The following is a 23,715-nucleotide window of genomic DNA, read 5'->3' as shown; positions in this document are numbered from 1 at the left end:
CCCTCTTGGCTAAATTATGGTTTCAGATTTCTCTCTCTGCCCCTCCCTCAGCATCATTTTTTCAGTCTCTCCACATCACAAATGCACCATCCATCTGCCCCTCTCAAATAAATGATGAGACAGTAACACTTGCATTACACACACCCCTCTACAAGCATTTGGTGAAATACTCACAAGGATGGAGAATTCCTACACATGATTGTCCATTTTCTTGGTTTAAAAAGATAGAAGGTTAAAAAAAAAAAAAGCTTAGAAAAATAAAAGGAAATTCTACCCACACAATCTGCAGCCTGCTGCAAAAGGAGCACAGAAGCTTGCTGACGTCACGGATTCATGAATGGATGTAAATTGGGCTGTGTTAGGATTCAGCACAGAGCTTTCTGTGGTGTGTGCTCTGAAAGGGAAATGGGAGAAGTCAGAGGGGGACAGCCAATCAGCATCAGACAGCTATGGCCTGCCTTCTTTTAGAAGAATCTGGTCACAGAATAAACAGAACCCACCAATCAGACCTGTGTAAGAGAGCCTCTCAGGATTATGACACAGAGCCTACCAGCTGGGAGGGACGCAGGCGTGTGTGTGTGTGTGTGTGTGTGTGTGTGTGTGTGTGTGTGTGTGTGTGTGTGTGTGTGTGTGTGTGTGTGTGTGTGTGTGTGAGTGAGTGAGTGAGAGAGAGAGAGAATGAAAATGTCATTGTTAATGACTGAGGTGCACAGAGGAATTTGATAAAATACATCATTGCTGCCATTCTGCTGAAAGGAACAGAAGCTATAATTTCATTTAGTGACTTCTCTTATGAGTTTCTGTCGAGCCATATGCCCTGTATGATAAAAGCATATCCAAATAACCCCCATCTGTTACATGGACAAAATGTATTTGGTAAGCAGAAAAAGGACTTACTATCTGTGCATTTTCTTTTAGAATTACAGTTCCTGGGTATTATAAGTTAATAATAATCAAAATATAAGCATATATTGGAAGGCAGCTGCAAGCAGAATACAGTGGGGTTTTGTGTCAGATCAATAATGCAAAAGCACTAATACAACAAAAAGAAAACCACCCCCACAAATCTATATTAGAGCAATACAGAAGGATTGACTGAAATCTGTAATATCAGGCAATTCAGAGACTGAAAATCTAAGTGAGCAGGATTCTAAATTTGCAGCCACATCCTGAACTCCAGGCACAATGGACACTCCATCTACACATCACAACAAATGAGCCAAGCACCTGTGCCAAAGGCACACCCATTTCTGAACATCAGGGCAAAATCCCCTCCATCCTGGACTCCCAATTAGATAGCCACAGCAGTTGCTGTTTACATTAATTTTACAGAGAGAATAATTTCCATCTTGAATTTACACTATTGGTAAAAAATACCAAACAAAAACCACCCTGATCTGGAGTTAAGGCATACAGGCAGGCAGACACGCAATATAGCACAAGGTGTGAAGAGTAAGCTAGAAAAGTGAAGAAATTTTTAGACAGAAAACGTGAACAAAAGTTTAGAGTTCTTTAAGCAGATTTTATTAGATGGCCCAAAAGCCACAATTCCACAGTGAAGAAAGAGGATAACTATGGTTAAAAGAATCCTGGTTCAGTGGCAAAGTGAAGGCAACAACTAGAAATTTAAAATGCAATATAAAACACAAGGAAAAAAGAGGAAAGAGATAGCAATTAATATAAATAAGTTATGAAGTATGGAAAATTGATAAGGGAAGCTAAAGACATCAGGGAACAATTCATGGCTGGCAGGGTTAGCACAATAAGGAGGAGGGTTTTTTTAAGTATATTAGGAACAAATGGAATCCTAGCAATGGTATACTCCACTACTAGATGAATATGATAAAATTGTTAGTGATGACTCAGTAAACACAGGGTACAATGAATACTTCTTTTCTGTATTTGGAAAGGAGCAGGATCATCATCCCTCGTGCGATACAGGTACATTAAATACTTTCCAGTCATTTACTAACCAATGAGGATGTTAAACATCATCCATTAGGCATAAACATTTTAAAATCAGCAGACCCGGATAACTTGCACCCAACAGTCCTAAAAGAGTTGGCTGAGGAGATGTCCGACTCACTTATGTTAATAAATCTTAGAATACCATGGAAATTCCAGAAGAGTACTAATGTCATGCTAAAAAAGGGCAAGCAGGATGAGGTAAATATAGGCTGCTTAGCTTTATATCAATCCCAGGCAAAAAAACAGAAAAGCTGATATGAAATTCAATTGATAAAAAGAATTAAAAGACAGGAATATAATTAATGCCAGTAAACATGGCTTTATGGAAAATGGGTCTGGTCAAACAAACCTGATTTCATTCCTGGATGAGATTACACGTTTGGTTGATAAAGGTAACTGCACGGATAGATTTAGGATTTTTTAAGGCATTTTTGACTTATTACAACATGACATTCTAATTACAAATTTAACATTATACAATATCAGTAAAGCACAGAAATGAATTAAGAACTTGCTAGTTAACTACTTTTTGAGGTTGGTTGTCAATCAGGAATCACGGTGGGGTGTCCAACAGAATTCCACAGGGATGGATAGACAGGCCTGATCTAAGTCCCCTGTAAGCTGTGCAGCTGCAGAGCAGCCTATTTAGCACCACACAGGAACTCAAGGAACCTGCCGCAGCCGGGGGAGGGACACCCTTCCCCCGGCTCCAACTCTGCTGCGGCCCAGCCTGGCGCGGCCCCAGGCACCGACCTGCTGGGGCACCTATCCTGCAGCCCCAACTCCAGAGCTGCCACAGTGGGGAGAGACGCCTCTCCCACACAGCACAGGTGCTGCTGCGGGAAGAGAGAGCTGGGGGGGGGGAGGGGGGCGGGATTCCTCTCTCCACGCCGTAGCATCTGAGCACCCTCCTACACCCCAAACCCCTCATCCCTGTCCCGACCCCAGAGCCCACATCCCCCCAGCCGGAGCCCTCACACCCCTGGCACCCCAACCCTCTGCCCCAGCCCGGAGCCTTCTCGCATACTCCAAACCCGTCGGCCCCACCCCCACCACATGAATTTTGTTATGTGCACAGATATGAAGGTGACGTGTCATACATCACCTCCATATTGGTGCAGATAACAAAATTCATTCTGCACATGGGTGGGAAAAATTAGAGGGAACACTGGGCCTGATGCTATTCAACATTGCCATCAACAATCTAGAACTAAATATAAAATCACTGCTGAGAAAATTTGTGGATGACAAAGACTGGTGGAGTGGTAAAGAATAATGAGGCAGGGCAGTCATACAGAGCCATCTGCATTGTTTGGAAACCTGTACCAATTCAAACAAAATGCACATTAACGTACCAAATGCAGAGTTATACATCTAGGAACAAGAAATGCTGGCCATGACAAAAGAATGGGGAACTGTATCCTTGAAAGCAGTGACTCCAAAAAGGATCAAAGGGTCGTAATGGACTGTCAGAGTCCCCGGGCAATGCTCTGGAACTGCTCCCTACGATGCCAGTCAGGACTCTGTGAGCAGACTGTCTTCAGGGCAAAAAGTTCACACAGCTTCCACCTTCCTGGGTCTGACCTAGGAGCATTCAGCATCCTCTGCCCCTCCGTGCGCTTCCCACAGCGAGTCCGCCCAGGCAGGGTCCTGGGGAAGCCAGAGGGTCCTGCACCCCAACTTCGCAGTCAGACGTGACTCTTAGCCGGCCAGTAAAACAGAGGTTTATTAGATGACAGGAACACGGTCTAAAACAGAGTTTATAGGTACAGAGAACAGGACCCCTCAGCCGGGTCCATTATGGTGGGAGTGAGCCAGACAACCACATCTGCACTTCACTCCAGGTCCCCAGCCAGCCCAAACTGACTCACTCTCCACCCCCTCCTCCTCTGGGCTTTGTCCCTTTCCCGGGCCAGGAGGTCACCCGATTCCTTTGTTCTCCAGCCCCTTTAGCTATCACCTTGCAACGGGGAAGGGCCCAGGCCATCAGTTGCCAGGAGACAGAGCGTCAACCATTTATGTACACTGGCCCTTTGCTCTACAACAATTACACCCCCTTATCTCACCACCTAGAAATGCATAGGGAAAACTGTACCCCTACAGTATTCAGAGGAAACATTAAGAACAGTCCCACTTCGTCACATGGACCCAAAAAAAAAAAAATCAACATGAGCTTCCAGTGCTAAGCTGTGACAAGAAAGGCTACATGCAGTCCATGGATGTAGAAAGAAGAGAGTGGTGATCAGGAGCAGGGAGGTGATTTTTCCTCAGTACACTGAATACTGTATCCAGTCTGGTGCCAAAATTTAAAAAGAAGTTGAAAAATTGGAGAAGGTGCAGAAAAGAGCACCAAAAATGACTTGAGGGCTACAGAAAATGTCTTGCAGTCTGTTTACCTTATCAAATAGAAGATCAAGAGGTGACTATTACAGTGTATAGGTACCTTGACATGGAGAAAATACTGAGAACTAAAGGGCTCTTTAGAGAAAAGCAGAACAAGAACCAAAGGCTTGAAACTAAAGCCGGACCAATTCAAACTAGAAATGTTAATACTGCACACATTTTTGACAATGATTAACCATTCAAACAACTACTAGGGGAAGTGGAGGATTTTCTTGATGTCTTCATATCAAGCCTAGAGTTTCTGGAAGATGCTTTAGCCAAACACAATTTATTGGACTCAAAAGTGAGGTAACTGGGTAAAATGTGAGGCTCGTATTACAGAGGTCAGACTAGATAATCTAATGGTCCCTTCCCTTAAATTGTAGGAATTTGTGACAGAGCTGTCAATTACTAGAACTGGCTTGGCTCTATCTACTTGAGGGAAGCCCCTAACACAGTGGAATCTCTTTCCCAGGTAACTGGGATGTAGCCAGGGCCTCCCTTCTTTTTAGCAAAACAGGGTGGTCTTGATCCCCTGATATCTGTTCCCAACCCTCAGGTTGAGAACGCCTGCCTTAGTGAGATGGATTCCATAAGCTGAAATCAGAATTTATATCTACAAATGGATTGTGGTAGAACTCCTCCAACAGTTCCCACCATAAACTTTCTACTTAGCAAAAGGAAAGTCTGTAGAAAGCTATAGTAAATTAAGGCCTGTGGCCCCCCCCCCCCCCCCATATTGGAGGGAGATGACAAACCTGACTTCTAGGAGGAAAAAAAATCTCAGGTGAAGGAAAATTCCTCTCTCCCCCATGTATTTCAGCTCACCATTCCAACAATAGGATTTTCAACAACAATTAAACCCCGAGAAAGAGCTTCAGAATAGCTGCACTCAACATTATATAATAAGTGATTTGTGAGGGAGTAACTGCTTGCGGCATTCTGCCAAAGGCTGCATCCACCGCTGCTTTTATAGGGAGTTTGTAATGCCAGGAAAAAATATGCCTAGATTACCATGTAGCAGCCTTGCAATTTTTATCAGATTCAAAGGACTTTTCTGTCCACAAAAAATGAAAATGCCTCTCATCGGATAGGTCTAATGAATCCCAAAGGATTCATACCTTTAACCTGGTACGTTGCTCTTGCACAAATTTTCAGCAACTGAGGTTTTAGATGCTTTCTATCCTGTAATTGTAGGACGGTAGGGGACAAATATGTGTTTTTGGTTTTCTGAATGATTCTGTCCTTATCACATATTGTGATAGCTCATCAGACATTAAGCAGGTGCCAATCCTTCCTTTTAAATTCTTGGGGTTTGGATTTAAAAAAAAAAAAAGAAAAGAAAAATTTCCTGGGAGTTGTAAAACACAGAATTTAAATTGACTTCAGCAATAAAAGCTAGCTCTAACTAGCCTACAACTTTACCTGTGGGGAAAAATACCTCACGGACAAAGCTTCCAGCTCTGAAATCCAACCTGCAGGCATGTTAGAGATCATGAAGTACATTTAATGGAGACAAAGAAGAGAGAGATACAGATGGAAGTACCTTGAAGGGTGATTTCATAACAGCATCTTAAACTACCAGTAGTTTCCATGAAACCATTTTATGTATTTCTTGGAAATTCAGAAGGGATGCAACTTTGAGAAATAATCTAATATAAGGAGTACTTGTGGCACCTTAGAGACTAACATTTATTTGAGCATAAGCTTTCGTGAACTACAGCTTATGCTCAAATAAATTTGTTAGTCTCTAAGGTGCCACAAGTACTCCTTTTCTTTTTGTGAATACAGACTAACACGGCTGCTACTCTGAAACCTAATATAAGGGTGAGTAAATAGAGCTTTCTCCCACAGTTTACTTGTTCCTAGGATCGAACATATATCTCTGATTTTGTCTTACAGAAAGGTTGGTCACTACAAGCCACATAAATAAACTATTCTGCTGAAGTTCTAAAATCTGAAATTTTGGATTCAACTTTTCAGTCTTGCACCAGGTATAGAAAGTGTTCCAAATCCATGGAGTATTCTTTGACAGTGGATTATTTCCTTGTTGATTATAATTTAAAGATGTTGAATCTCCTGAGAAAGATTTAGCTGGCTCATCTGGAAATTTACTAAAAAATGGTGACACTGAAGAAGCAAGTGTCCCTGGGTCACTTTAACAACAGGGGTCATCAGCTCACTTGTTGCTGGGACTTGGCCTCTGAAGCAAAGGAATTCTGGGAGATGTAGTCACCATTGGGACCCTGACATTTGTAGTCTGCTGTAAGGCATGTTGGAAAGAACAGAAGGACTACACAAAGGCCTGTTTGAGGCTCAGAACAGAAAAGAACTGCAGGGAGTAGGAAGAGGCAGACAAAGGAGTAAGTAGAAGGAAGAGAGCTTCTTGGGTTTGATGCCTTGAGTTTGCACTTGTGCTTATTTAGGGACCCCTAGGTTTTCCAGTGAAGGTCAGAGGAAGCTCCATCCTTCAAGTACTGCATTAACATGCTTAGTTCTGGTGGAAGGGCAACTACTACAGATATAAAGAACACTGCATCAGTGAGTATGAGGGAAAAAAGTGAAAGCCTACTCAGCTACTTTTGTATACCCTGGAAAGGGAGGATTTTATTGTTTGGGTGGAAGCCAAACTCCTCTACCATAAGGGAAAGCATTAAAAATATGCCAAGACATTCCAATCTCTAGGTAAGAGCACCTGCCATACTGGTGTTCTGAAGGGCCTGTGCTGAGCGACCCCAAAAGAGAACATTGTCCAGAAAGGGATTTATTTCTATGAGGCCATATTTTGCCTAAGGGTCAATACTAGAACCTAGCTGGAAGAGCAGTCTGATATGGTCTGAATCACTAGTGTTTTCTCAAGAGGAGTCTTTAGAGTCCTGCTAAGAGTATCGGTTCCATGGGGACCTGTGCTTTTGTCCCCTCATTGCTGAAAAGAGGATGCCAACATTACTGAAACAGATATTGGGGTAGCGGGTTTGAGCCGAGTCTTTCACTGCTGTTACTGCACTTACTCCTCGTAAGACAGTGATCTGAAGAAAAGAAGGGGAGGTCTCTCCTGTTGACAGGAGATGCAGAGGAGCCCCTCAAACCAGCATCAGCAGGAGTTGAACAGAGGCACTTCCTGGATTTCATAATCTTCTTGGCCAGCTGGTATAGCACATTGAGGGGAACTACTGAGGAGACCCATGGAGCAGAAAGTCCCTGCAGACAAACGGTCTTTCCCAACATTTAACCCAAAGGAAGAGGAAGGTCAATGCCAAGGAAAAAAACAGTTCTTCCCCAATTTCAGAGAATTTTCCTGGGCTCTGCAGGGCAGGTAGCACAGCAAGTTGGGAGGCTTCCTGAGAGGCAAAGAGAATGGAGGATTTTCTTCAGGTAGATGGGAGCCAATCTAGTTTCCATGACTCAGTTTTGTCCTACCTGCTGTGCTACACAAGCAGAGGGAAAGCTCCCAGTTAGAACAAGTGCAGGAGAGATAAACAAGTGGCAGCACAGTGAGAAAAATGAACTGGAAGGAAGGGGAGGGGAGAAAAAAGTTTGAGCTTTGTTTTAAAGACAGATCTGGAGAAAGTTGAGTCCATAAACAAAGGGAAGGAGGGAACCTACAGTATGAACAAAGCACAGAGAAAGTCTGCGTGAGGGAACTGAAGAAATCCCTCTCGTCAGAGCAGAAAACACACAAGTTGTTTGGAGGATGGCAGGGGGAGAGAAAAGAAAAGTCTGTTAATTCACTAGTTTCTCTTCATAGAAATCCCCTCCAGCAATTCTCCATAGGAGGGTTCTCTCTGCCCTTGTGGGTCCAGAGGCAGAAGCAGAGCTATTTGTCAGGGGAAATATAGCTATAAATCCCAACCCCAAGGGATCTCTCCAGAATATCGTCTTCCACAGCTGTAATTAATACTAATTTTAACAGCTGGGGGGTGAGGGTGGGAGAGAAAAGGTTCTACATTAAAGATTCAGCAGAAAGAACAGAGAAGCCCTCTCACTGTTTTAAACACAAGAGGATATTTGTACTGTTGGCTGTGCTTCCTGTGATGGGAAATTAGCAGATACACACATCCTCTTTCCCTTTCTCAGGTAAGAAGCCTGCCCATCAACCACTGCTAGAAGGGAATAGGCAGAGTGAGTAGAATATGAAGGGATGGGCAAAAGTTAAATTGTAAACTCCAAATCTTTAAACCAAAACTCCTAGCACAGCAGCCCCCACCACAGCACATGGGACTCAACTGCCTAATGCTGTTCCTAAGGGAGGAATGATCTCAAATTCACGACACCTGGTAAAGCTGTAAATGTTCAGCCATCTAGCAGCACAGCATTTCTTCTGTGGGTACCTGTGCCTTTCTAGCAGAGAATGAGGTCATGTATCCTGAAAGAGTGTTAATGACCTCAGAAAGGGAAGGGCTTTTGCATACTTCTCCAATAATGGCCCTGATCTGCCAATACATAAATGAGGCATCTGAAACTTTTCAGACTTAACAGCAAGGCAGGGAGGCAACAAACAGTGAATTTGATCTTCTGAAGTTTGATGTCCAGCTGGGTTAAATCTTCAGTCTAAGCAACAAGGCAACCTTTCAACAATGTTTAGGGTAGACGTAGATACCTATCATCCAGGTATCAATTGTTTTATCTTTACTGGTCAATGCTTCTACTTGCTTTACACATGAAGGTAAATGAAATTATCCCCATTTTATTGATAGGGAAACAGAGGCACAAAGAAATTAAATGACTTGCCTAAGATAACAGCAGGGCAATGGCAGAGCTGGGAACAGAACCCAGCACTCCTGATTTCAGTCCAATTTCCTACTCAATGGATCATGCTGTTTAAAAAATATACCAAGCTATCGCCGCCTCAGAATTATTCAAGTGAATGTTTAATTTTTTTGTTTGTTTGTTTTTTTGTTTAAAGTGGTGCAACATTTGTTCAAATGCTTTTTGGATTCAAAACATCCAACTCTGTACCAAATGCATTAGGGGTCTGCGACAGCATGGAAACCAAGCAGAAGCACTCTGAAGCATTCTGTGCAAGGTATACACAGGCAGAATGCCTCAGAGAATGCTGCATGGCATTTTAAATGCCTACTTTTTGAAGAAGTCATGGAGGCTCACTCTAATGTCTACTGCCAGATACTACCAGGCATTCACTGCAGGGAGAGAGAGCAGCTGGCTACTACTAGGGGACTGCTAGGTCTGACTACCTCCAGGGAGCACCAGTTTTATATCACACCTGGGGTTTTGGAAAAATGAGTTGTGTTAGAAAATATTAACTAACATGGTGTTATATTCAAGTAGAGGTTACTGTCCTGTAGCTGGAGGTTCGTCAAGATGTGTGATCTAATCTGTATTCCACACATGGTTACGCATGCATTCCAGGTGCCTGAGACCAGAGATTTGTAGCAAGGAGTGGTCGTCGATCCACACCTGTGAAGTTGCTTCCCTATGCTCTGAGCCCAGAACATAAGGGGCAATGCGGACCAACACCTCTTCAGTTCCTCTTAACGTGAAATCAGACTAAAGCCAAAGCACAGGGGAAGGAGGGTGGGTAGTGGAATACAGATAGGGACCATATATCTCGAAATAACCTCCATTTCTTCTTTGAATGCTGGTCCCTATGTGTATTTCACATGTGGGTGATTGGTAAGCAATATTCAAACAGGAAAAGGGTGCGAGGATGCAGATGGTATATAGATGCCTGTAATAATGCTGTCCCAACAGTTGTATCTGCAGAAGAGGCATAACACTTCATAAAGGCGTGGATGGAACTCCAGGTAGCTACCTTACAAAAGTCCAGTACAGATACTTCTCGAAGAGATGCTGTTGAAGTTGCTTGTGCCCTCACCCTGTCTGCGGGAAGAGTACTTGCCTGTTGATAACAGAGGATGATGCAGCCAGTTAAAGAATCTCTGAGCAGAAAGTGCTTGTCCTCTTGATTGCTCTGGCATAGCAACAAATAATCTTGCTGTTTTCCTAATGGGTTTCATTCTTTGCAGACAGATCTGATTTGGCATTCTGATGTTGAGAGAGAGTGCAGTCTCCTCTCCTCATTGGTAGCATGAAGTTTTGGAAAGAATACTGGTAACTGAATAGGTTGGTTCACATGAAACTCAAATTACCTTGGGGGTGAATTTTGGGAGAAGACAAAGGGAACCTTCTCCTTATGAAATATACTGCATAGCAGGTCAACCATGAGTGCTCCCAGTTCACTCACCCACTGCCCAATGTGAAGGTGACTAAAAAGTGGACCTTCATGAATAGATGGTTACATGTTCCATGTCCTATCAGTTGAAACATATTCCAGTAAGTATTGAGAGTTCCAGGTTGAGGTCCCATTGTGGTGTGGGTTTCACCACTGGTGGAAAGGTCCTATCAAGACCTTTCAGGAACTGAACTATGGTAGGGTGAATAAAGAGAGAGTGGCCTTCTATTGGAGAAGGAAGGCACTGATTTCTGCTAGGTGGACCTGCAGCAAGTTGATGGAAAGTCCTGACATTTTGAGGGATGGGAAATGGTCTAAAATAGCAGGGATGCCTGTTGATTCTAAGGATAACTGGCTCTACAGAAAGAACAGGAGTACTTGTGGCACCTTAGAGACTAACCAATTTATTTGAGCATGAGCTTTCGTGAGCTACAGCTCACTTCATCGGATGCAACCGATGAAGTGAGCTGTAGCTCACGAAAGCTCATGCTCAAATAAATTGGTTAGTTTCTAAGGTGCCACAAGTACTCCTGTTCTTTTTGCGAATACAGACTAACACGGCTGTTACTCTGAAACTTGGCTCTACAGAAACACCTTGTCAGGGTTCCCTCCCCACTCTGAACTCTGGGGTAGAGATGTGGGGACCCGCATGAAAGACCCCCTGTAACAAGGCTGGTTCTGGGGGGACCCAACTGAGAGCGCCAATTCAGGACAAATTGCTTCAAGCAGGACAGTTACAGCCCAAGGCTGGGGTTTCTATGCACACCAAGGCAAACCAAACCAGCCAAACAGAGAAGACTTTGGTTTTACCCCACTGGCTAACCACAAGTCACACAAGCAATTACCTTAGGCACTCCAGTTTCCCAGTATCACCACCAGTGCCACTCGTTATGGGGACAAATGGTTATGAAAACCAATACCCCGGTAAAAGAAAAAAGGTTCTCTCGATCCCAAAGGACCAAGCCCCAGACCCAGGTCAATATACAAATCAGATCTTACCCACAAATCACGCTGTTGCCAATCCTTTAGAATCTAAAATCTAAAGGTTTATTCATAAAAGGAAAGAAATATAGATGAGAGTTAGAATTGGTGAAATGGAATCAATGACATACAGTAATGGCAAAGTTCTTGGTTCAGGCTTGCAGCAGTGATAGAATAAACTGCAGGTTCAAATCAAGTCTCTGGAGAACATCCACAGCTGGGATGGGTCTTTCAGTCCTTGGTTCAAAGCTTCAGTGTAGCAAAGTTCCTCCAGAAGTATGAAGCAGGATTGAAGACAAGATGGAGGAGCTGCAGCAGCTTTTTATATTCTCTTGCCATGTGGTCTGTCTTTCTTTGTTCCAAAGACAAGCTGTCCATCACATGGCCTGGAAAAACCTCAGAGTTCTGTCCATAGGCATGTTCCTGCATACCTTGTTGAGTCCCAAGGCGTGTCTGCCTTCTCTCAGTGGGTCAACTGTATGGCTGATGGTCCTTAATGGGCCATCAAGCAGGCTAGGCAGAGCTGACACCAACTTGTCTGGGGTGTCACCCAGAAGCATAGCATAAGTTTGAAATACAGACAGTATAGAGCCAATATTCATAACTTCAACTATAAAAAGGATATACATATACAGATAGCATAATCATAACCAGCAAACCATAACCTTGTCTTAGACACTTCATTTGACCCCCTTTATATAAGATTTGGTGCCACTACAGGACCTTGGTTGCAACAATGATCTATATGGTTCCAGTTCAAGTCAATAACGTCACACCCCCTAAACTTATAGTTTACCAGCTTAGGTTAAAACCTTCCCCAAGGCACAAATTCCTTTCCTTGTCCTTGGATGGTATTGCTGCCATCACCAAGTGATTCACACAAAAATTCAGGAAAGGGTCACTTGGAGTCCCTATTACCCCCAAAATATCCCCCCAAGCCCCTTCACCCCCTTTCCTGGGGAGGCTTGAGAATAATACACTAACCAATTGGTTACAATGTGAACACAGACCAAACCCTTTGGTTTTTAAGACACTGAAAATCAACCACGTTCTTAAAAGAAGAATTTTATTTATAAAATTAAGGAAGAGAATCACACCTGCAAAATCAGGATGGAAGGTAACTTTACAGGGTAAATAAAAAGATTTAAAACACAGAGGATTCCTCTGACTCTGCTTCCCAGTTATAAAAAACAGGAATGAAACTACTTCTTAGCATAGGAAAAATTCACAAGCTAGACCAAAAAGATAATCTAACGCATTTCCTTGCCCTTACTTACAATTTTTGTAACCTTAGATGGATCGTTTCAGTTGTGTTTTCAGGAGATGTTTTACCTGCCTGGTCTCTCTCTCTGTCCAGAGAGGGAACAACAAAGAGAGCACACAAAAACCCTCCCCCCTGCCCCGATTTGAAAGTATCTTCTTTCCTCATTGGCCCGTCTGGTCAGGTGCCAACTAGGTTATTTGACCTTCTTAACCCCTTACAGGTAAAGTGATTTAGAACAGCTTCCCAGGAGGGATTTTATATTATCCTTATCTCTATGTTTATGACACCTCCATGTAGCTAGATAGCATTATATGGTGGACTGTTTTCTGTTGTGACTGAGAACAGTTCAAATGGGTTCTGCACATGAAAGCTCTAGATCTGACACCCATCCAAATACTGTGAGATGAGGAGGGTCTGGATTGGGATGTCCGATCCTGCGGTTCTCCTGAGTTAACAGATCTAGAAAGGGTCAGATACTGATAGGAGGATGGGCTGATGTCTGGAGAAGGTCCAGAAACCAGAATAGTCTGGGCCACCTGGGTGCAATCAAAATGACCTGGGCTCTGTTATGAAGAATTTTTCAAGAACCTGAGGAAGCAGGGGGGAAACGGGGGGGGGGGGGGGACTATATATCAGATGGTCTGTACAGCATAACAGAAGGGCATCACCCCAGAAGTCCTGCTCTAGAGCAGCATAGACAACAACATTTCTTTTTCGTCTGTGAGGCTAACAGACCCCAAGACACCATTCCCCACTGGGTGAAGATATCGTTCAGAAGAGAGCTATGTATTTCCAATTCGGGGTCTGTGGAGAAATGCCTGCTGAGATTGTTGGCCAGAGAATTCTGTGCACCTGACAGGTATGTTGCTGAGCACACGATGCGGTTGCTTATGCACCAGTTCCATAAACTCCGTGACTCTGTACAGAGAGGAAGAGATTTTGCGCCGCCTTGTTTATGTAAAATACTTTCATCACATTATCTGACATTATCTGGATATGACAAAACAGTGGAAGGAATGCAATGCATACTATGCAGACTACGCTCAGCTTCAGGAGACTGATATGCATTCTGGCTTCCCAAGGAGGCCATGTGCCTTGCGCAGTGTGACGGTCCATGTGGGCTCCCCATCTTTTCAGGAATGCATCTATGATTATGGTCGCATCAGGTGTAGGTGGAAGGAAAGGCACTCCTGCACGCACATCTCCCGAGTTCGTCAGTCATTCAAGGGAAGCTGTGACCTTGAGAGGGACTGTCACTTTGTATTCATGCTGTCTCTGTCCGGTGAGTAAACAGATTAGAGCCAGGGCTGCAAGTAACAGCGGTGAAGCCCAGCAAATAGTGTTACATAGGTACATCCAGCCTTGTGGCCTAGTAGATAAAGACAGTCCCTGACTGTGGTGCAGGGTCTGATAGTGAACGGTCTTATCAGTCTGTTCGTGGTCTGAAATCTGTTCATAGGATGGTGGGCCTTCACTGAGGTTGAGTCCAGGGTTGCTCCAATAAAGTTTATGGTTTTCACAGGAGCCAAAGTGGACATTTCATTGTTTACACAGACACTTAAGGATGTCAGAAGACAAAGCAAGAATCATGTCAACGACTGGACCTCCTTGCTAGATCAGCCCATCAGGAACCAGTCATCCAGATACAGTAAGATGGTGTAGCCATTTCATTTCATCTGGGCCGCCACCACTGGGTGCTCTTGTCAGTCCAAGAGGGAGCACTCTGAACTGGTAGTGCTCCTCTCAGGAATCTGAGGAGCTTTTTGGGAGATGGGTGAATGTCCACATGAAAGCAAGCATCTTTAATGTTGAGTTCCATGAACCATTTGCCTTCCCCCAGGGAGGGGATTATCAATGCCAATGTGGCCATGCAGAATTTTGATTTTCAAATAAAGACATTCAGCTGCTGTAGATCAAGAATAAGTCTCCATCCTTCTGTGGTACTAAAAGCTATGGAGAGTAGAACTCTTCTCCTTGGTGTTGAGGTGGCACTTCTATAGCCCCTTCCTGAAGACAAGAGCCCACTTCCTGATAGAGAATCTCCATATGAGAGTGGTCCCTGAAGAGAGGTGGGGAAGGGGGCTTGCGACGGGGATGTGCAAAACTCAATCAGCTAGCCAGAGTGGATGATCTCTAGCACCCACATGTCTGTTACTGCCCTTCACTTGTGGTCAAAGTAGGTGAGGCAGCCATCAAAAGTTAGGGGGATAGTATAAAATGGCATCTAATTCAGGTATGCAGTTCTTGAGTGCCCTGTTGAGTGGTGACAGCTGAAGTGAGGAAGCCACATATCTGGGTCTTTGCACCCTTTGATATTTGTGTGGTGGTTTGTAAGGGTGCCGATGGTAAAATGGTTAAGGGAGAGGGTCTGGATTTATAAGCTTGTTTGTGAGGTTGTCTCTTCGGGGCCAGGCTGTAGATGCCCAGGGTGTGGAGGGTGGTCCTGGAGTCTTTAAGCGAGAGTAGTGAGTGATCAGTCGTCTCAATCAAGCAATTAGATCAAAGGGCAAGTCATAGATGACATTTTGGACCTCCCTAGAGAACGCCAAAGAGTGAAGCCAGGATTCTCACCTCATGACGACAACTCTGGCAATAATTCTAGATGCAGTGCGCCAGCTGCATCCACGGCTGCTTGGAGCTAATTTTTAGCCACCAGTCTGCTCTCATTGATGAGGGCTTGAAATTGAGCCCTGTCTGCCTGGGGAAGTTTGTCTTTGAATTCTACCTATTTAGAATAATTTGTGAAATAGTATTTTGCTTACAGGGCTTGGTAGTTAACAATTTTGAATAGGAGGCTGGTTGATGAAAATACCCTCTTCCCAAAAGGTCACGGCATTTAGTGTCTTTGTCAGCTGAAGCTGATTTAGCGTGTTGTAGTCTGGATCTCTCCATGGGTCCCTGCACTACTAAGGAGTTGAATGCTAGGTGGGTATGACCTTAAGAGCATCCCTATGCCAGAAGGCAAAGGGCTCTCCCAAGGTATCTAGCAGTGAGTTCCACCTAGTCCAACCAGATCAATGTACCCCAACTCACTACTGTTATAATCTGCATCTAAAAGGTGTCATGTAATGTGCTGCTGGAAAACTGGTAAGTCCTTGATCACTGATATTCTTGCATGATGTATGTATGGTCAGCCCACAAAGGATGATACAGTTATGCTGGAATTATGACTAAAATGTGTTAAACCAGGCATGTCAAGGGAAAATTATAAACAAGCTTTTTCCAGATAAAGGAATGAGGTTCTGCCTGTTTGAATGCGTCTCCCATATAAATTGAGCAAGGTGTGACCAAAGACAAAGAAAAGTACATTTGCATGGCAGGCAAACAAAGTCATCAGGAGAACAAGCGGAAAAAATGTAATCACTTAACAATCTCAATGAGGGATGGACACTGCACCCCCAGGAAGACTTCCTGTCACTTGAAGCAGGGGTCAATGAACTTTGGGAGTGATACTTTTCAAAGGTTTACTGGACTATAAAGAGAGGGCAGAGAACCCCAAAGTTATCCTTCACCCAAGGAGACAAGGAAAACCAGCGACTTGGAGTCTGTGAGGACCCTGACTAAGAGCTAGTCAGCCACTGCTGGAAAAGGAAGACTGGTGACGAAGCTACCTTGAACAAAGCCAACAGCTTGTTAAGTTAGGCCTTAGCCATTATAAAGAATATTTTTACTTTGGGTTGTTTATAAACCTTCTGATCTTTATCCCATATACTTGAACTCACTTAAAGCCTCTCTCTTTTTGCTTAAATAACCTTGTTTTACTTTTTATCTAAACCAACTAAGTGCTTTGATTGAACTGAAGTGATTGTTAACTCCAGTCAAGATAACAAGCTGCTGTTTCTGTCTCTTTAAAAGAGCCGGAAACTTAATAACTTCTGTGAGAGTGTTCCAGGAGTGGGCTGGACATTGCAGGGAGATGGTATTGGGGAATTTGGGGCTGGGGGGTGGGTGTTGGTGTCACTCTGTGAACAGTAACTGGGTGGTGGAAGCCAAGTGTGACCTGCATGTTTGTAGCCTGGCTGTTGATGTCTGGACTGTGAGACACAGCAACATAGCATTTAAGGCACCGAGAGTTGCTAGGCAGGCAGTGACACAACCCCTCACTGGTCTGGACTGAACCCCAAAATGCAACAGGGATAAAAAGGAACTCTGCCCATTTAGTTAGTATGAAGTAACATTGTTCAGCCCTTTTGGGGTGGGGGCACAGGAGACAGGGGTATGCCACACTGTCCTGGCAAATTCCAAAATGGCCTCGTTCACTGGGTGTCCAGAAGTCTATTTTGCATGTCATGTACCTCTTCAAGAGGGATCTGGAGTTCAGTCACCACCCTCTGCAAATGCTCCTGGCATTGCCTGTAGTTGTCAAGCAGTGATGGAAATAATGGAGCAATTGCTTCATCAGCTGAGGAAGAGGATGTGCCCACTGGAACCATCAGCACTAGTGGATCCAGTTCAATTTCTTCCTCTAGGTACTCAAGAAGCACATGCTCTACTAACTGAAAATATTAAGACACGAAACCATCATGGATGAATTAAAGTAACATTGGACAGATGAACAAACGAAGACCAGTTTTGTGTAGGTCTGGGCCTCTCGTTTGAATACCTGATTGCTTTCACCAGGATAGTCAGTTTCAACTCAAAAAGCAATTCTAATTCCCCTGTGATAAGATTCCACCTTAACCACAAACCTTAATTAATTACAGAATGCTAAATGAAAGGAATAGCATTCTCTTCATGAAGTAACATTTCCTCAAAATTTGAAATTTAAATGAGAATATTTATTAGTAAAACCATTTTGCAGGCCCATTCCCAGAAGAAATGGAAGTTTTCCATATTATGCTGATTCCTGAGCACTAACCAAAACAGTAAAACTGTTTAGCTAATAACTCACAATTAAAAGACAAGGACAGGAGACATTTCAAAGAACATATGTACAGAAAATAGTGATGCCTGGCTCCCATGAAAGCATTCCCCTGTTCTTAATTCTCAAAGTATACACATCATTTCCTTTCTACAACATCTGCAAGGAACCTGTGCCTGCAATTCAAATTGCTAGATGGCTAACCTCCCTTTAATAAAATTGAATGATTTATAATGGAGCTTCAAGCAGACAGAAATTGGGTAATCATGAAGTACTCTTTCAAAAATCTGTACTTTTGAAGTTAACCTGTTCTCCATTTGGTTATATAAAACAAGTCTGTTACCTAAAGCAATTAAAACTCAAATATTTTGTATAATAATCAAACCGGTGTTATTCTATTGCTATATATATCAAGTATCTCCTACTTTGAAAATAAATAGCAACTTTACCTAAGCATTTGTGTAGCAATACATCTTTATCTGGTGACATCTGATTCTATTGTCAGTTCCCAATTTTTATTTATTTTAAACAATTATCATTTTATTTAGTTTTCAGAATATAAAATAGACAAAGCTAAACAGTAAAGACTACTGCTATGATCTAGCAACAGCTAGCATACACTTATACAATATCACTACCTAATCTACATATAGTACTGCAGAGATGCTGAAGACTACATATGTATTCCGAAATACCAAAGGCACATGCAGGCACATCTGAAAAATTTTAGACTATAGAATTCTTCTTTCCTTTGGGAAAAGAGAGACAGAGAGCAAAACTACTTATTCCAAATGCCAAAACCAAAAGCAGACTACACAGATTCAATCTGCAGACCAACAAGACAAAAGCCAATTAACAGATTTTAAGGTCAGAAGAAGCCATTAACATCATCTAGTCTGACCTCCTGCTAACCACAGGCCAGAGAATTTCACCCAGTGATTCCTGCATCGAGCACAATTTGTGATTGCACTATGTGACGTCTTTATAAAAGACAGTCAGTCTTGATTTAAAAGTTATAAGTGATGGAGTATTTATCCCATCACTTGGTAATCTGTTCCAGTGGTTCAGACATGAAATGATCACAATATTGTCACTGTAAAAAAATTTTACAGATTAAGTAATAATTGATCCATTTGTTGTTGCGTGCAAAAGGGATTCCCACGTTTAGCCATCACCTTGCAAATTTAATTTGCAGTCAACCAATAGTACAAGAGCATTCAAATGAATGTTCAGAAATAGCATATTCAGGCACTCACTGATGCCCACGACCACATCATCGTGGCCTCTTACATCCAGAAAAACAATTGTAAATCTGCTTGCTAATAAATACCCCCACCCATAAAGAAATGAGCCACTAGCCTAGCCAAACAAATAGGCCTTACATCACACCTGAAGTTTACCAAACGGGAATGCTGGAGGCAGGAAGTTCCAGATACACAGGCCCTCCACAGACCATTCAACCTGCAGAAACTCAAGGTGGGGAGCTTTGTCTGGACTGGTGGGGAAAAAAGGGTAGTGATTCCTTTAAGGGTCTCTTTTCTCTCAGATGATGAAGAGAGTGGCTGGGGGGAGGGAGGGAGGAAGGGAAGGGAAGGGAAGGCATCACCTGAGCTAACGGACAGGCCAGTGGGAATCAAGTAACCCATTGGCTCTGCACATATATGGAATGATATATAAAAACACTGTCCCTCCAGACTGAGCCTGCTCTCACACCCCATTAGTGTCTCCCGCCGTCCTATTCCTGGGATTAGCATAGGACCAGGTTTTCTGGTATGTTGCAAGGATTGCAGGAGATCTCAAACTTAATTGCACACCACCCCCTTCTGAAAACAAAAATTACTACACAACCCCAGGATGGGGGACTGAAGCCTGAGCCTGCCTGAGTCCCGCCAAAGCCAGAGCCCCACCACCTCAGATCAAATGGGGGAACAAATCCAAAGCCCAAGGGCTTCAGCCCCAGGCAGAGGGTCTGTAACCTGTGCCCCACCACCCAGGGCTAAAGCCCTTGGGCTTTGGCTTTGGCCCTGGGCAATGGGGCTCAAGCTTCGACTTCCACCCCAGCAAGTCTAATGCCACCCCAGCAACCCCATTAAAACAGGTTATGACCCACTTTGGGGTCCTGACCCACAGTTGGAGAACCGCTGAGCTACCGCATTAATCGCCTCTTTGGGGACTGGGAAGAAATTTTTCCCTCACCACCAGTCTGGCCAGCACAGGGTGGGTTTGTTTATTTTTGGTTTCGCCTTCCCCACAGCAGCTCAGGGTCTCGGTGGGGTAGGTCAGGATGTAACGTTCAAGTTGTTGCAATTTACCAGGTGACAGGCATCCAGTGGAAGTTCACGTTCCGTAGATAGTCCAGTTCCTTGATGAATTGGAAAGGGACTTAGGAGGAATGCATCTCCTAAAGAAGCTGGGGAAGGGGATTGGGCTTCCTAATGTCTGGCACAGTGAGGAGAACCCCATTTTCTCAGCCCCTTAACCCTTATATGAGAGGAAGGTGCTGGGGTCCCAGCACCAGGCTAGGACTAGCTGTGGAGGAGTGGGGGGCTGACGGCAGCTCTCCACCAGGTAGAAATGATTAAGGAAGGAATCACTGTACAAACTATTGCCATTTAGTTCCCAGATGAGTTAAGAAATAAAGCTGCAGCCTAATAAATCCACAACCGTTGCATTTTCTCTTTCCATGTGACTAGGACAATGCATTTCCACTGGCTGTGGCATGCTTCAACTCAAACAGCCAGCCAGAATGACCCAGAAGATCTCAATACCTGTGGCAGAACAGCTCTCTCCAGTAATTGCATATGAGGCCATTTAGGACTTTACAGATTATAAACAAACACCTTGAGCTGCTCCAGAAACAAATACCAATGTAAATCACAGAGCACTGGTGTTATTTGCTCATCTCAAGAAATGAGCCACTATATTCTATACTAGCTGAAGATTCAGAGTCCTCTTCACCAGTAACCATATTTCTGAAGTTAAAAAGGCATGACTTTTTGTTCTTATGACTTAGCCCTGGTCTACGCTACGAGCTTAGGTTGAATTTAGCAGCATTAGATCAATTTAACCCTGCACCCGTCCACACGATGAAACCATTTTTGTTGGCTTAAAGTGCTCTTAAAATCGATTTCTGTACTCCTCCCTGATGAGGGGATTAGCGCTGAAATTGACATCGCCGGGTCGAATTTGGGGTAGTGTGAACGCAATTCGACGGTATTGGCCTCTGGGAGCTATCCCAGAGTGCTTCATTGGGACCACTCTGGACAGCACTCTCAACTCAGATGCTCTAGCCAGGTAGACAGGAAAGCCCCGGGGACTTTAGAATTTCATTTCCTGTTTGGCCACTGGAGAATCAAACTGATATGCTCCGGCGTATGGTTGAGCTGCAGAAAAGGCAGCAGGAGCACAGACTGACACTGCAGCCCCGGTGTAACCGCCCGCCCTCCACCCCAAGTTCCATAACCTCCTCACCCAGATGCCCAAGAACATGGTGGGGGCCCTCTGGGCACCCAACCACTCCACCCCAGAAGACTGCCCAAGCAACAGAAGACTGGCATTCAGTAAGTTTTGAAATGCAGTGTGGCCTTGTCCTTCCCTCCTCCCATCCTCCACTACCCCACCCGGTGCTTCCTTCCTCCCCCACCCCTCCCGGGCTACCTTGGCAGTTATCCTCCTATTTGTGTGATGAATTAATAGAGAATGCATGAATTTGAAACAACAATGATTTTATTGCCTGTGCAAGCGGTGATCGAGGGGGGAGGGCGGTTGGCTTACAAGGAAGTAGAATAAACCAAGGGGGCGGGTTTTCATCAAGGAGAAACAAACAGAACTGTCACACCATAGCCTGGCCAGTCATGAAACTGGTTTTCAAAGCTTCTCTGATGCGCAGTGTACCCTGCTGTGCTCTTCTAATCACCGTGGTGTCTGGCTGCGCGTAATCAGCGGCCAGGTGACTTGCCTCAACCTCCCTCCCCACCATAAACGTCTCCCCCTTACTCTCACGGATATTGTGGAGCACACAGCAAGCAGCAATAACAATGGGAATACTGGTTTCGCTGAGGTCTAACCAAGTCAGTAAACTGCACCAGCGTGCTTTTAAACATCCAAATGCACATTCTACCACCATTCTGCACTTGCTCAGCCTACAGTTGAACAGCTTCTGACTACTCTCCAGGGTGCCTGTGTATGGCTTCATGAGCCATGGCATTAAGGGGTAGGCTGGGTCCCCAAGGATAACTATAGGCATTTCAACATCCCCAACGGTTATTTTCTGGTCTGGAAAGTAAGTCCCTTGCTGCAGCTGTTCAGAAAGACCAGAGTTCCTGAAGATGCAAGCGTCATGTACCTTTCCTGGCCATCCCACATTGATGTTGGTGAAACGTCCCTTGTGATCCACTAGTGCTTGCAGCACCATTGAAAAGTACCCCTTGCGGTTTACGTTCTGGCTGCCAAGGTGGTCCGGTCCCAAGATAGGGATATGCGTTCTGTCTATCGCCCTACCACAGTTAGGGAATCCCATTGCAGCAAAACCATCCACTATGACCTGCACATTTCCCAGAGTTACTACCCTTGATAGCCGCAGCTCAGTGATTGATTGATGCGGTGGTTCGATGACGACAATTAGCAGTCCTACTGCTCCGTCTGCTGAACGCAGAATGGCGTCCGCATGGAAAAAAGGCACGAAATGATTGTCTGCCGTTGCTTTCACAGATGGAGGGGCGACTGACGACGTGTACCCAAAACCACTCGCGACAAAGTTTTTGTCCCATCAGGCATTGGGAGCTTAACCCAGAATTCCAATGGGCGGCGGAGACTGCGGGAACTGTAGGATAGCTACCTACAGTGCAACGCTCCGAAAGTCGACGCTAGCCACAGTACTATGGATGCACTCCGCCAACTTAATGCGCTTAGTGGGGACACACACAATCGACTGTATAAAATTTCTTCCTAAAAAAATCGACTTCTATAAATTCGACCTAATTCCATAGTGTAGACATACCCTTACTATGACAAAGAATGGTTAGAGAAAAGTAGTCAGCTTCCAGGAAAAGTAAAAGCAAAAAATGAACGACATCCCAAAGCTGTCCCATGAGAATCCATGATCAGTGATGGATCAAAATGGCCCAGAAAGTTCAAGTTGTATTTGAAAAGACCAGACAAAAACCTTCAGTTGAAAGTGTACCCACAGGCTTTGGGCACCCTATAAATTCTTGTCCCTCCCTATCCACGCCAAATGAGTCCTATCAGAACTGAGCCCTATCCAGGTGCACTATAGCTCACAGTAACACAAGTATGCAATTTACATATTAGACATGTCTATGTACAGGAGGAATGGGAGGTGGCTATTATTTAAGAAGAAGATGATATACCTGGTAATTAAAGACTGCACTTGCAGAAAATTGCGCTCTTTGAATTTATATCTGTTGAAGTTATTCACACTCTTACCACAAGTTAGATACAAACCAGTTCTGATGCCTGATCATTTTTCCAAGTGCACTGCAAGCCCATGTCCTCTTGGCTTGTTGTCCATATGCTTCCTCTTCAGGTTAGATAAACCAAACTGCTCTCTGAAGCTGCACTGAGCGTGTCTAAGACGGTCCAATATTGGATTCTTCTCTCTAAAACCAATAGAAATAAAAGAAAACTCAGTGTTGTGTTTAAACAAGAATGGACCTGAATAAACTGTCTCTAAGAGCTGTCCAAAATAAAACAGTGTATCAGTAATGCCAAGAGGAAAATTTCATTCTTGTAGGATGAAGACATGGCCTCTACAATTATGAGTCACACCTACATACAGGCGAGCATATCCAATATTAGCTATTCTTCTTTCACTCTTAAGTAGAAGCATACAAGTCCAAGGTAGAAAAGATCTATTAGATCATCTAGTCCAATACCTGATAGCACAAAGTTGTTCTCCACAATATATTTTGTTCTACATTTTCCAGTCCAATATAAATAATCACTGGTAAGGTTGCACAGGACACAAAAATTGGGGAGGTGGTAAATAATGAAGAGGACAGGTCACTAATACAGAGTGATTGGTGAATTGGGCTCAAGCAAACAATC

The 23,715-nt window shown here is 43.9% G+C and overlaps 1 protein-coding gene across 6 annotated transcripts in view; it reads right to left on the bottom strand.

The window, feature by feature from the left end:
* Positions 1–23,715, bottom strand: part of MAP3K13 (mitogen-activated protein kinase kinase kinase 13) — a 132,950-nt gene that overhangs the window by 67,284 nt on the left and 41,951 nt on the right. For 5 of the 6 annotated variants that reach the window (XM_037908334.2, XM_037908335.2, XM_043523193.1 and 2 more), the window contains one exon: positions 23,113–23,267. The gene's annotated coding sequence lies outside the window, so the exon portion shown is untranslated. Of the gene's footprint in view, positions 1–174; positions 2,115–23,112; positions 23,268–23,715 lie in introns of those variants that run through there. The other variant, XM_043523194.1, reaches the window with a different exon arrangement.

Source organism: Chelonia mydas, chromosome 9, assembly GCF_015237465.2.
Source record: "Chelonia mydas isolate rCheMyd1 chromosome 9, rCheMyd1.pri.v2, whole genome shotgun sequence".
Lineage (NCBI taxonomy): Eukaryota > Metazoa > Chordata > Testudines > Cheloniidae > Chelonia > Chelonia mydas.
This window is presented reverse-complemented; position numbering and strand designations above follow the sequence as displayed.